General features: G+C 34.2%; 1 pseudogene; it reads right to left on the bottom strand.

The window, feature by feature from the left end:
* Window positions 1-13,464: 13,464 nt before the first annotated feature.
* On the bottom strand, window positions 13,465-14,583 carry LOC110315797 (annotated as a pseudogene).
* Window positions 14,584-15,133: the final 550 nt, after the last annotated feature.

Here is a 15,133-nt window from a genome sequence, read left to right as displayed (position 1 = left end):
TGTGTGTGTGTGTGTGTGTGTGTTTAAACACATCAGAATAGAGGCACCTAAATGATGCATAATTATTTAAAAAAAAGACACTGGTTGATGAAAAACAAGGGAAAAAAGAAAAAAAAATACACTGGTTATATACTTTGTCATATATTTGACAAGGAAAGCTGAATAAATATTTGATCTTAAGATACTACTGGGTATCCTAATGCTTGTATCAAATTTAAAAGAAAATTATATTGTGATATTAACAATTGCTCAATAATTTTACTTTATATAAAACTTTTGTTGGTCATCTAGCAAAATGTGTCATATATTATGTAAAGTAAATATTTTAATATTCAAAAAATACATTTTGTAAATCTTTGAGTTTCTTTTCTTACTTTGGTACATTTATAAAAACTATGTCAAAATGTAAATTAGAAATCACATTCAAATATTTCTAAAAATTCAAAATATTACACAAGGTACCTCCATATTTTAGTGGAGACAGGAAGATCCTTCACAAGTTGGATTCAGAGGGCTCAAACAAGGGGAAACTGATAATAGACTTAGTAGTTGCATAAGTCTCTTGAATAGTTCACTGAAGAGACTTTATGGAAGACTGGAGAACTTACACTGATATATGAAAGGAATGATTGAAGAATTCTGCCAAATTCATGTCTAAGAGCTATGAACGGAATGAAGAAAGTTTTCCATAATAATCTCATAGTGGGTAAATGTATTCATATCAAACGGACACCAGGCATGAAACAAATCTAAGGAAGGAGTTCTAACTATGCTTTACTAGACTCTAATATGAGGTGCTTTTGAGAATTCTGAGAATTGTATACATAATAAATTTTTTATTCTATGACTGAACAGTTACTAATAGAGAAGTCTGTGCTCTGAACATCAGGCCATTGTTGGACCCCATTGTAGGGAGATGCCAAGTGAGGAGACTAGTTGCTGGAGAAGTTTATAGACTACTATTTGAGGATTTCATTCCATGTTGTAACAACTTCTACACACCTGAATATATTTTAAAAATACTATCAAATATTTACATCCTTCCATGAAAGGCTGCATCTCAGTAAGTGTAGTTTCCTCAAATTCTCTGTAGTGTTATTCTCTCTTTCAGATCCCGGAATGGGAAAGGGAACTCTGTTTTGGATGGGCTAGAGCATAAAGCTCACATCTAGCTGCTACATCTCTTGACAGCTTGTACTGTCTAGGTTTATCGTATCATTCACTGGTCTGAGCAAATCAGAAAGTTTAGTGAGAGTTTATCTGCAGAGGTGAAAGAGCAGGCAATATTTTCATTTTCCCCTAGGATATAGGTTTCTGATTCTTCTGGAGCAATAGGCAGTGATTGATCAAACGGAATCCATGGGAGCAGGAACTTCTCAGGAAGTAGACTGCTTGAAGCCCCATGATCACTGGATTCTTCCCTAATGTCGGTACTTCTGAGAGCCCAGGTACCTTCAGGTCTTTTTCTTAGGATTTCACTCTAGCCTCCAGAAATTTTGTGGGTTATGCACAAGAGAATCATAGTTTTACACAGATTTAAGCTGACAGAAGTACTTTATTAGTCATTCAGAGACGATACTGGGTATTCTGGAACCCAGTGTAAACCTCAGCCATTTTGAGGGTGTTTTGTTTGTTTGTTTGTTTTTGTTTTTTTCACTAATACCATATACTGGATGGACATATTTTACCTAACAAGAACAGATGACCAGAAGCAAAAATACGAAGTTAGAATATTTATAGACTTTCCCAGAACTATGAATTTTGGTATTAGGTATTTGGTTTTATATTGGCAAGTGGTATTGCCTACATGGTGAGAGTCACGGAATGGTTGTTATTACATCAGGGAGGCAGTTGTGCTAAAGTCTAGAATCCCACTACAATACAATTGTCATATAAAACTAAATATATTTAGCCTGTTTATAAAATCCCCAAACTCAACAATTTTAACATATTCCAAAGCCTAGAAAATTTCTTCAGTATCTCAAAACACTCTTAATTATGAATACTTATAAATTGAAAAAAATATTACCAGTAAACTATCCATCAGAATAACTATTCCCATTCTAAAAGCAGAAATAAGAGATAAACAATGATAGACAAGACAAAAGAAAACTTAAAACCAAAACAGGGAAAACTCCAAATCATTCAGCTCCATGTCTAGTTCTGTAGGGCTTCAGTGACATCTTTAGAACTCCATGAGGCTTGGATGTTCCAAGACTCCACATCAAGTACTTGTAGCAAATATGATCTCTCTTAGGGTGGTGTTACACTGTAGCTAAAGGATTCTAGGCAAATATCTCACTGTGTTGGCATCTCTGTTTTCCTAGAATCTCCACTTGAATTTGGTTTATTTTCACAATTTCCAATAAAGACCTCCTGGGGCTAAATTAAAGGAATGTAATCCCTACACTCCTGCCTGAACTTATTGATGTTCTGGAACTTGGTATCTATTTCTTTGGTCCAGAACACTGACATTTTGCATGCCTGTAAATTAAGCATTGAGTTGATGATATATTGGAATTATTCTGTCAAATTGAGATATAACCTGGTGTTATCTGCCAAAGATAAAGTGGCTTTTGAGTATCTTAGTAATAAAACCTGGGTAAATGGAACCAGATAAAAACTCCCTAAGAGGCTGTTTTGAGTAGGGCTTCTCTTAGTTGCATTCCCAGCTCCATCATTCACATGATTTAATAAATCTCAATGGTTGTAAAATACAAGTGTTGATAAAAACAACTGGTTTTCAAGGTACTTTTTCTATTGTCTTAGTGCGAAGTATGTAGTTTCTAACTAGATTTGCTTATATTTTAATAACTACAGATGATTTCTCTGCCTTTACTTCTCTACAACTTTCACATTACTCATGTTCTTTTTTTTTTCAGAAGCTGAAAAAAAAGTTTTTAATTTGTATCCCCATTATTAACCTCAGTCCCAAAAGTGATAAATAACCATGTCTAGCCTTAATTAGATATTGTACTAAGTTTTTCTCCATCAAACAACTTAGTCCATTTCTTCAAGTTCAATCCCACTCAAATGTAAACATGGACACAGCCAGATTTACCCCCAGTACACAAAAAGAATTTGCTGCTAAAACTTCTCCAACAAATGACTGTGTTTCCTTCTAAAATCTCTTGAGATAGACATCTACTATTGACATGTTCTCCTACTTCTCTGGTCTTCTCAATTTCTAACAGTGCATCCCATTAAGCTCTAAGTACAGCATGCTAGACCTTTTCTGGTTTGTAATTACAAACTCTCCCACATTCCTACCATAAACCAATTCTGATATTCAACAAATTAAGACAAAACTGGAGCTTCCGGGCATAAAATGGAGGGACAGAAGTGATATGATTAGATTATAATTCAAACATAAACTAAATAATAAAATAAAATAGTATCTTCCAAATCTTAAAAATGAAACAAAACTAGATGAATTCAGACCTCCCTTTGTGAAGAAGGAACATAGTATATATTCTCACTGTCTCCTTGCATTCAGTTTGTCTTTCAGACTCAAACTCAGGTACTGGATTTATTGTAACTTCTAACCTTTATATTTCAATTGGGATGTTAGATTCAAAGAAATTTTATTTCCCTTTATCCAACATTATAAGGATAAGTAATAAAAAGACTAATATTCATACATTCTAAAATGTTATGGGTATTGAGGTACAATGTGAAATATTTTATATTTTTAAAAATATTTAAGTGTGATTTTTAATTTACACTTTAAAATAACTTTTATAAATATGCAAAAACTAAGAAAATGAATTGAAAGAGGAATATATGATTTTATAAACTCAAGAAATTAAAAGGTGATATTTGGATTTGAATGTAGGTATTGAAGAGAGCATGGTGATGGACAATTAAATATTGGAAACAACCTGATCTGAAATAATATAGTGACTTATAGATCTAAGGTAGCGGCAATTGTGTTATTAAGACTTTCTAGCAGAAAGAACGGGCAGAAAAATCAAATATCATAGTTTGAGATTTAATCCATGATGTTTTCATATTCTTTGCTTTTCATGATCTTGTGCTAAATGCCTACCTATACATGAGCTGAAAATTTAATCAAATGTGAGATTCTATAGCACAGCATTAATGAGGGCTTTTACTTATTGTAATTTGGGATGATTTTATGAAGCAACTGGTTTTTTTGTGTGTGTGTGCAGAATTCCATCAGATTTTCTTTTTTTTTTCCATTTATTTTTTTTATTATTATTATTTTCTTTATTTACATTTCAAATGCTATCCCGAAAGTTCCCTATTCACCCCCATCCCTGCTCACCTACCCACCCACTCCCACTACTTTGCCCAGGGCTTCCCTTGTGCTGGGTCATATGAAGTTTGCAAGACCAAGGAGCCTCTCTTCCTAGTGATGGCCAATTAGAACTGTTTTAATTAATCCATACTCTTGTAAGTCACACTTAAACAGTTTCCCTCTAGTTTTCTTACTATATTCATGGTCTCACCATATTGTATTTGAGTCTTTATTAGTCTCCAGGCTGAAATAGACATATTTGAAAAAATAAGACAGAGGGAGAAATCTATTCATTATGTGTGCACTCAAATGGGTGAGTTTTAGAAACAAAAATAATTAGAAGGAGAAGACAGAATGCTAGAGAGCAGCACTGTGGGAAAAAGAAGTAGGGAAAAATAACAAATGTGAAGATGTCATAATCTGATTATTGTATATGATTAATAGCAAGAAATTTCTCACAAAATTGAAAAAGAACTTCATGGATTCATTATCTTCCCTAAAATATATACATGCATGATTTGTTGCTAAACAGCGAAAATAATTCTTAAAGGGTCAACATGTTTTGTTGAATGTCAAACATTTTTCTTAGTTTCTTTCTCATTAAGCATAATTATCAACTTAGTATTCACTCAACATCATTGTAATATTCTGACACCAATATTACCATTTGCACATGATTTTTACATACACTGGTATCTATTCTTACCATGAAACTACCCAGACTATATTTCATGTAGGATATCTCTTTTCTTTTTTTAACTACCATTTTAATTTTTATATGATATCAACCCAGTATTCTTTTTAATATTATCTTGTAGTTATTAGACAACAAATGAAGGCTTTTCCACATGTTCTGATGTACAGTTTGTAAGTTAGAGCTTTTGGTTTTTAGGGGAAAATATGCAGACTGAAATATCGAAGTCTACATTTCAGTAGCAATAATTAATAGAGCCCTGACAATAGCAGTGGCAATTAATAAAGTCATTTAGAACACCATTTGTAGTTCCTATGCTGGGAAGAATTTCTATTCGTCTTCTTTCACCAGGACCAAGAATTTTGACCCTTAACAAAGTGAATTTCCTGGGGACACTATTTGGATACCTTAAGGATCACATCATGATTGTTTTAAGGGCATATCTCTGAACTCATATTTTCCTGTCACTTGTCCACTACAGGAAATAGCAACTGAGAGAGAACAAAGATTTTGGTGCTACCAAGTTAACAGAGCCTGCATTATGGCCAGCATTGCAAGGAGGAGATTTCTTATTCCCTTTAAGTTAATGGAGATGTGTGGTTACTGTGCATCTTTGCTGAAAAGGAATATTCATACAGTACATAAGTGATAATATTATGTTTGTTGAAAATAACAAAACAGAACACCCAAAGTAATTACAGTAAGGGAGAAATTGTACATTTCATTCCTTAGTTTTCTGTAGGTAATGGAGGGCTCATCCAAATAACTGCCAATAGGACATTAGTGATTTTGACAATGTTGCTTAAGTGAGGGAATATATTTTTTAATGTATGTATTCTGTATGTAGGGTGAATGATTCTTTTGTATATGTTAAAAACATAAACCTATGTTTGAGTTGATTTTTATGTTTCAGTATTATTTTAATAAAACCTACACTGATTTTGGGTTCTTTTTCTGTCTTCCAATTTCTTCCTTATTTCCTTCCATTGGCATGTGTGCTATTCTGTCATTAATAGTGCNACCTTTAGAACAATGATGTCATTTGGTAAAGTAACGTGGATTTTAGAAGGAGAGACCTCAATTTGATTCTTTTTTCAAGAAGCTTTTTTTTAAATAATAAAGTGAAAACTATGCAAAAATGTGACTCCTTAAAAATGATAAAAATCACTGCCCAATGAACAGCAAAGTACCATAAAACACATCTTTAGTATACCTAAAGAATAAATTATTCTAGTAGAGTCCCTCTTGCCACTATTAAACACAGGCCTCCCAGGAGTGTGGCTCACCTGCATCAGGAATCACTGTAATATGTTTGTATGTAGTGGAGTTCTGGGATAGAAAGAGAAGTGGGATGATTTTAGCATTATGAAGAGAAGTGGGACTGGAGTTATGAAGATGGAGAGGATACACTGATGGGAGTATGCCTGCTCAACCACCTGAGGCTATGGTGAACTCCCAGCTGGTGCTGTCACTAAAGACCATATTGGGATCTGTGGCCATGCAACACAGTCTATTTCAATGCCTATCGTATTTGAACTGGCCAGTTCTATAGTGCTTCCCTTTGACTGTCAAAGTTATGCTGTAGCTCTGAAGAAGCATTCTGTAACCATCTATAATATTTCAATGAATCATCTCCAGAGGTGATATCATTTGGTATGTTACAATTTACCTTACTATTTGACTCCTGTGTTTCTAAATATTTCTCATTGTTATTTCTATTCTACTAGATCAGATATTTTTTTCTCTTGAGAGCTGTTCTTAATTACATAGATCCTCAAAAATAAATAAATATTTCATTAAATAGTATCTGTATAGAGACTATTAAAAACCCTGAGGCTTATTTTCTTTTACTGAAAGAAGCTTGCAAATCTTACACTGATCACTTTTAAACTCTTGTGCTGGAGTGATCTTCCTGATTTGGCTTCCGAAGTGATTAGATTGCTGGTGTTGCCACCTTTCCTGCTTTAGAAACCCTATTCTTAAACCTTTTGCTAATTTGGATTTCTGTTTCAGATTCACTGTTTTCTGCAGTTAATTATTTTACAGATGTTGCATCCAAGTACAATAAGAGACTACAAGAGTTCAACAAAAGCAAGTATGTCCTCAATCAATCAATCAATCAATCAAAATATCTGCTTGTGGACGTTGTACATCGTGGTGCGGAGCCTAGTGCGCACCACGATGTACAACGTCCACAAGCAGCTGCTTGTGGACGTTGTACATCGTGGTGCGCACTAGGCTCCGCACCACGATGTACAACGTCCACAAGCAGGAAGAAGAAATACGTTGATATTTGTAGAATCGCTGAACAAATAGGATTCATTCTGTTTAAAACCAAACCATAAGATTTTAAAAATGGTACAGTATTGACCTTTTCTCATTAAAAAAATTTAACTGGCAAACTGATCATTAGTATGTGAAATTATGTTATAATCTTGTTATAATGTTCATGGTTGCTCTAAATTTAAAACTTACTATAAAAATATTCACAATAGTAAAGGACTCTTTCATGTTATTATAATGAAAAGTAATAAAAAAGGAAAATACAGATAAACTAATGGATAAAACCATACTATTCATTAAAGTGATAATTTCAAGTGATGTTACCATGGCATAATGGTAGTACTAAATTCATTTGAGTCACCCAGGGTTTGTTGGTGGATTTTTAATTGCATTGATTCATTTTATCTACAATTACAACCTCCCCCTTAACAACACTCTTTCCCTTAGGAATTTGAAATCTCTAATGAATCTACTTGAATGCTGATAAAATTATTAAGTAAGGAACATATACTTGACAAATTCTTCTTTAGTAGAAAGAATATTATGTCACCTGTTAAATATTTGTAGTTTGCATAAACTTAATAGAAGTTAATAGAGCTTCTCATTTCAATTTTTCTGAAGATCTCTATCCTTATCAATAATTATAAACCCAGGCTGATTAAGTCTCATTTTTGTGTGCATTAAGATTGGTATCAAAGTTTTCCACCAGCATGTTATTTATGGAATTGCTGATATATGGCAAGAATACTTGCTGATATTTGTTTTTAATTTGTTACTTGACCTTTTGAGATTATAATATAATTGCATAATCTCTATCTTTTCCTCCCTTCAAACTTTCCATACACCTTTTTCTCCTTTTATAAAGCAGGAGCTCAGTTTTTACTAAAGTCGTTATAATATTTCCAAGTGCATAAGTACAGCCTGTTCAGCATTACATTTTCCAATAATATTACTGATATTCTTTATTTCCCCATGAGTTTATTTATTCATTCAGTTTACACACTCACAGCCTGCCACTTCCCAGTCCTCCCTCCTACAAGGACCTTCCCCATTACCCCTTCCCTTCACTTCTTAAGAGGGGAAGTCATCCTTGTGTACCTACTGGGTACTTTGGGGTATTTTTAATTGCATGAGCTCATTTTTTTCATTAATGTTACAAATGTTTCTAAATATATAAATATAACATGTTCAGTTTCTATGTTACTGTTTTTCTTAATTTGCATGGTATAACGGTATTGTTTTTGTTTTGGTTTGTTTTTTGTTTGTTTTATTACTACTATTCTTTTTTTTTTAAATCCAGATTTTCTTTCCCTTCTGGTCCACCATCTGACTGTTCCACATCATATATGTCTTCCCTGTCCCTCTGTCTCCACGATGATGTCCGTACCCTACCCCCTACCCTACCATACCTCTCAACTCCCTTGGGCCTCTAGTCTCTTGAGGGTTAGGTACATCTTCTCTGACTGAATCCAGAGCCAACAGTTCTCTTCTGTATATTTGTTGGGGGCTCATATCAAGTGGCATATGATGCCTGGTTTGTTATCCAGTGTCTGTGTGATCTTGGGGTCCAGGTTAATTGAGACTTCTGGTCTTCCTACATATCAGTTCAGAACCTCCTCAGTTTCTCCCAGGCTTTCCCTAATTCAAATATAGCAGCTAGAAATCATCCCACCAAATAAAATAAGAAATACACAGAAGGATAAATACATGTTTTCTATAAATTGTATTTTCTAGGGGTCAGCAGCTTATGGCCATTAGTTGGGTGTAAATATCTGCATCTGACTCTTTCACCTGTTTGTTGGGTCTTTTGGAGAGCAATCATGCTAGGTCCATTTCTGTGAGTGCTCCATGGACTCAATAATAGTGTCATGTGTTGGGGTCTCCAGTTGTGTTGGATCCCACTTTGGGTCTGTCTCTAAACCTTCTTTTCCTTGAGCTCTTCTTCACTTCCATCCCTGAAGTTCTTTCAGACAGGAACAATTATGGATCAGAGTTTTGACAATGGGATAGCAACCCTATCACTCACTCAATGCTCTCTCATTCTGCTGCAGGTTGACTGTATAATTTTCCTCTCTCCATTGTAGGACATTTCATCTATGAATGGAAACAGAAAACCTCAGGAGGTAGGAAGTTGGGGAGGCATTTACCAAAGGAAAATGTTTTAAAATGCACCAATGAGGTTTATTTGGTTGCAATCTTTTACTTTGCCAGGCAGTATTGATATCTTTATAAAAATACATCTTTATTAATTTCACATTTAGCCCCATATTCCTGAGAATTATGAATGACCAGTTGACACATCTGGAACATGCAGTCATTGATCCTTTAGGCTTACCAGGGAGGCCTTTCTACAGGTAAGAAAAGATGACTCCAAAGTCTAATATAAGTTTAAAGTCATTTTACAGTGTATAAAAATATCATAGTATGTTTCCTTTTATTATTCAAACTATTTTAGTGATACAAACTCACTGTACATTGAGAATCATGTTCTAAATAAACATTTTATCTCGGACATAGCATGCCCATTGTCCTTTATCCCAGTCTCATTTACTACCTTCAGCATGTTTTCCCTTGACCCAGTGCTACTATCCTCCTTCATTCCTCCAGTGTCCCATTTGATATTTAAGGGTATTTTAGGATTCTAGAAAATACAAGTTATAGAAAACTTGCATTTATCCCTCTGTGTATTCCTTATTTTATTTAGTATGATTTTTTCTAGTTGCATCCATTTTTTTTAGCAAACAGCATATTTTCATTGCACTTTGTGATTAAATAAAATTCTATTGTTCATATATACCATCTTCTTTTCCATTAATTCATTAACTGATATCTGGGGTAGTTCCATAACTTGCCTTCATGGAATAATATGACAATAAGCACAATTAAGCAGTTATGTCTGTCATATGTAGCGAATTCTATAGTCATGCATCCAGAACTGGTGTAGATGGGTCATATGGTAGTTCTGTTTATAGGTTTCTTGATGCATCTTCATATTTATTTCCATAGTAAATAGACTAAACGCACCCCAACTACCCCAAATATTATTGCATATGTTTCCTTATCTCCACACATCTTCACCAGCATTTGTACTTGTTTATTAGTTACTGGAGAGAGAAAGAAACCCTATCTGGTTTTCACTTAAATTTCCTTCTCATTAATATGTTGAATACTTTTTCTTGTTATTGTTGTTTTAGAAATTTTTGTTTTTTCAAGACAGGGTTTCTCTGTATAGCCCTGGCTGTCCTGGAACTCACTTTGGAGACCAGGCTGGCCTCAAACTCAAAAATCTGCCTGCCTCTACCTCCTGAGTGCTGGGATTAAAGGAGTGTGCTACCATGCCTGGTAATTTTTATGTTCATTGGATGTTTGTTGTTCATCTTTTAAGTAGTGTATATTTATTTCATTTGCCAGGATATGGCTATTTAGTAAACACGTTATTTCTATATTCTTGATATCAATGTTCTTATAGATGTTTACAAGTAAATATTTTTTCAAATTTTATTGATATTCCATTCATTTGATTATTCTCTTTGATTTGCAGTACTTAAAATTTCATGAAATTACTTTTGATAACTCTTGGCACTATTTGTTCGCAATTGGAGTCCTTTTCCAAAAGTACTTGTCTACATCACCATCCACATCTTCAAATATTTTCTCTATAGTTTCTATAGCATTATTAGAGGTTTAGATCACATGGTATTTTATTTATTATGAAATTGATTATTCTACATGTGAAACAGTGATGCAATTATATTCTAATATCTAGTTTGACCAGCAGTACTTCTGAAGAGGACATTTTTTTTTCCTCATTGAGAATTTTTAGGCATTCATGTAATGTGATGTTCTCTTTCTAGGTCATGTCTTCTATTTTCAAATACTCATGGTTTGTTTGTGGTCATTTGTTTTTTATACCTGCAACATTATCCCCTTTTCTCCAAGTCATTTTGAATTGTTGGAGACTACCATGGTTATTTTTATAGTCAACTTAATGACATTTAGAATATTTAGAATAAAGTAGGAGACAAAACTCTGGGTATGAGTTCATTTATTTTAGCCAATATATTTAACAAATATAGGGTCTTACACACACATTGTAGGTATCATTATGACATGATCCCGGGTCTGGACCGCCAGCCTTCATCTCTCTGCTCTTTGACTCTGAATGCAACATACTTTTATCTTCCCATACTTCTGTTGCCACACCTCTTTCAGCATAGTATTTTTTAACGTTAAATTTTGAAGAAAAGTACTCTTCCTTCCTCATGTTGATTTTGGGAGGTATACTGACACAGGAAGAAAAAACTCAGATAGCAAACTCGTGCTGATAGGGGATTGTTACACTGATAATATCACTCTGATAATGTCACGATCTTTGGAAAATGTTTGTGGGTAGAATGTGGGAGATTTTAGGGAAAAGGCCCTAAAATAGGATAAGCAGACCTTATTCTTCCCCATTTGTTGAGAGTTAGCATGACTGAAGAAATAGTGAATAAGTGTTCAACTCACCAATTTCGGAGGAGTAGAAACTCTCCTAGAAACTGTGCCAGTGGTCTTTGTGTTTTATTTAAAACAAAAACAAACAAACAAAAAGAATATACAAATCTGCCTTAATGATGCTAGGCTAGTTCTTTTCAAATTATAGGTCAGTGACCCCTTTGGGGGTCAAAAGCCTATTTCACAAGGGTCATATATTAGGTACCCTGCATTATGATTCAGTATAGTACAAAAGTTACAATTATGAAGTAGCCACAAAATAAGTTTATGGTTGGGATTTACCACAGCATGATGTACTTTATTAAACAGTCTTAGTATTAGGAAAGTTGAGTGTGCATGCTATGCTTTACAAATTTGAATGACACTATGGAAATAAGTTTAGCATTTCCTCAGGAAAATGGAAATCTCTGGATTCATCTATACTGTTCTGGGTGTCACTTTAAACTACTACAGAGAAAAATGCTCAACCATGCTTATTGCTGTTCTATTAATAATATTTAGAAATTTGAAACAACTTGTGCTTTCTTTGCAGAAGAATGAAGAAAATGTGGTACATTTACACAATGGGATATTAATCATTTGTGAAAATAATGACTTCTAGCAATCGGATTGGAGGTGCCTCTATATCTGTATCCTGATTGAGGAACCCTTTTCCTCTGAATGGATTGCATTTTATATCTAGATATGAGAATAGAGCCTATTATCTTTGCATCTTGTTATGGCAAATTCAGGTGACTTTATTTAGACATTTGCTCTTTTCTTATGTGAAATTGAGAGGAGGTATTGATTTGGAGATGAGATGATGTAGAAACACTGGGAGAAGGGGATGAAGAGGAGACTGCAGTTCAGGTGTATTGTATGATAGAAAAATAATTAAAATTATAGTTATGAAATCAAGAAATGCCACAGGTATACAGATGGAACTAGAAAAAAATCATGCTGAATAAAGTAACCCAAACCCAGACAGACAAACATGGTATGTATTAACCTACTTGTGAATATTTGCCTTTCATTCAATGATAACCAATTTACAATCCACACAATCATAGAAAATGGTTATAGAGCAAGGGAGTAGATGAGGAAAGTTAGATATCATTAGAAAACTGAAATAAAATATGTAGTTATGGGGGAGTGGGAACAAAAGTGAGAGAATTAAATAGTGTTGAGGGAGAGAAGGGGATGAGTAAGAGAATGTAGGAAGACACAGCTCACAACAATGGCTTGTTGCAAGAGTATTGAAAGACCTTGAAACAATCATCTCTAAATGGTGGAATACTTATATCAAATCTTTCTCACTTTTAATCAGCAAGCATTGTGCAAGAGAAAGGAGAAGTACTATTTAAGTCAGATATGATGGAAGACATAAGAAAACAAAGGTTACTAAATTAACATGATCCATGCATATGTATGCTCAGATACGTATGCAGAATGCATGGACATACATGGGTCTAACCAGAGAAAGAACTTGAGTTGAAATGAGAAGTGAACACATGCCCCTATCTCTAACCAAGAAAAAAAAAACATCTCTAATTGATAAGAACTTTTAAGGTTAAATGTAATTTCCTCCAAGGAAGACCCACTGGGTAAATATATTACAATTAAGGGTAGACTGCATGCCCAGTAGGAGATGGTCAAAAGAAAACAAACTCGAGGGTAATATTAGAGGTTCTTGCCACATAATTTGGTATCAAGGCTTCTTCTTATTTTCTTTAATCTTACTTTTTAATATTTATTATGTATATATAGGAGGACATGGATGGGGGATAAGGTTGGGAGGACAGGTGATGAAGAAGGAACTAGGATGAGTAGAGTGAGGGGAAATAATAATCAGTATATATAATGTAAAAAACTTCCCTCCAATAAATAATCTGAAACGGTTTGATGTGGTTCTGTGCATATTTGTTAGTCCATATTTTTTATTTTGTATACAAATAAGAAAAAATCTGAACAATAGTTTCTTCATAGCCTTTATCTGGTTGTTTCTAAGACTACATATAATAGGGTTTGAGAATGGAGGAACAATGGTATAAAATACAAAAAGAGTCATATCTTCAACTATTTCTTGGATGGCTGGAGGTCTTAGATAAGCATAGGCACTAGAACAGAGAAACAAATACACCACAATAATGTGAGGGACACATGTAGAAGAGGTTTTCCCTCTCTCTCCTTTGACAGGAACCTTCAACCCTGGTGATAATATGTGAACATACCATATGGCAATGAAGGTAAAGCAACTACCACCAAGACCAATGGCAGTCAGAAGAAGTAAGAGTTTGTTGTTAAAGGTATCAGGACAAGAAAATCTCAGCAAACTGGACAGGTCATAGAAGAACTGAGGGACTATGTTTGAGTGACAAAAGATACTTGGAAAGTTTTGAAAATGTTCACACTTGAAAGTATAAGAGAGATAAGTAGGGAAGCTAGTGTCATCTGAACACAAAATTGATGGTTGATAATCATATGGTAGAGGAGAGGCTTACAGATGGCTACACAGCAGTCCTGGACCATGATGGTGAGAAACTGAATCTCTACACACACAAAAGAAGAACAGCAACATCTGTGCTGCACAACCAGCCACAGAATGTTCCTGAGGTCAGTGAAAGAGTTGATACAAGTATTGGGTTCAGAAACAGAAAGGTTAGCACATGTCTAAGATGGACAGATTCCTGAGGAAGAAGTACATGGGTGCGTTCAGGGTCTGGTCAACTATAGTAGCAATGATGATGATAAGGTTCCTTAGCAGGCTGCCCAGGTACACCAGCAGAAGCAACACAATGCGTAGGATCCTGAGCTCCTAAATCTCAGCAAAATTTTCCAGGAAGAACTCAGTCACTAGGGTGGAGTTGTCCATATTCTCAAAGTATAAGTTTATCTGAAAGAGAAATGCAGCAACTGAGAATAACTTAAATTAATTGATAAATCACTAGCATCTCCCCTGAAAGTGTTCATTTTTGTTTTCTAAAACTGGCCTTTATGTGTGAAAAGAACAGGTTTTTTTTTTTTTTTTTTTTTTTTGGTTTCCCTATGTTTTATTATGCTTAGTTGTTAATACATATATGAGTGGCTGTCTTTCATATCACATGATATGATGTTAAGCACTTAGAATTAATTTCCATAACAATAGCTGTCACATGATATTCTTCTCTTTATTAATATTAAGGTGTTTAATATAAAATTATATAATACGGTAAGATCCTATTCTAGATAATCTCCCTGCACCAGTTAGGTTTGCCCAGAGACATTTGGAATACATTTTTAAAACTGTTTGTGTATTTATTTTCTCATGTGCATTTACATGTAAAATGCATTTGTATTGTATGATTATTTTATATATACTCATATATATATATAGAAAACTGACTGGTAAAGAGAAAGAAACATGATTAAAATAGAAGGATGTG

The sequence above is a fragment of the Mus pahari genome, unplaced genomic scaffold, assembly GCF_900095145.1.
Source record: "Mus pahari unplaced genomic scaffold, PAHARI_EIJ_v1.1 scaffold_7132_1, whole genome shotgun sequence".
NCBI lineage: Eukaryota > Metazoa > Chordata > Mammalia > Rodentia > Muridae > Mus > Mus pahari.
This window is presented reverse-complemented; position numbering and strand designations above follow the sequence as displayed.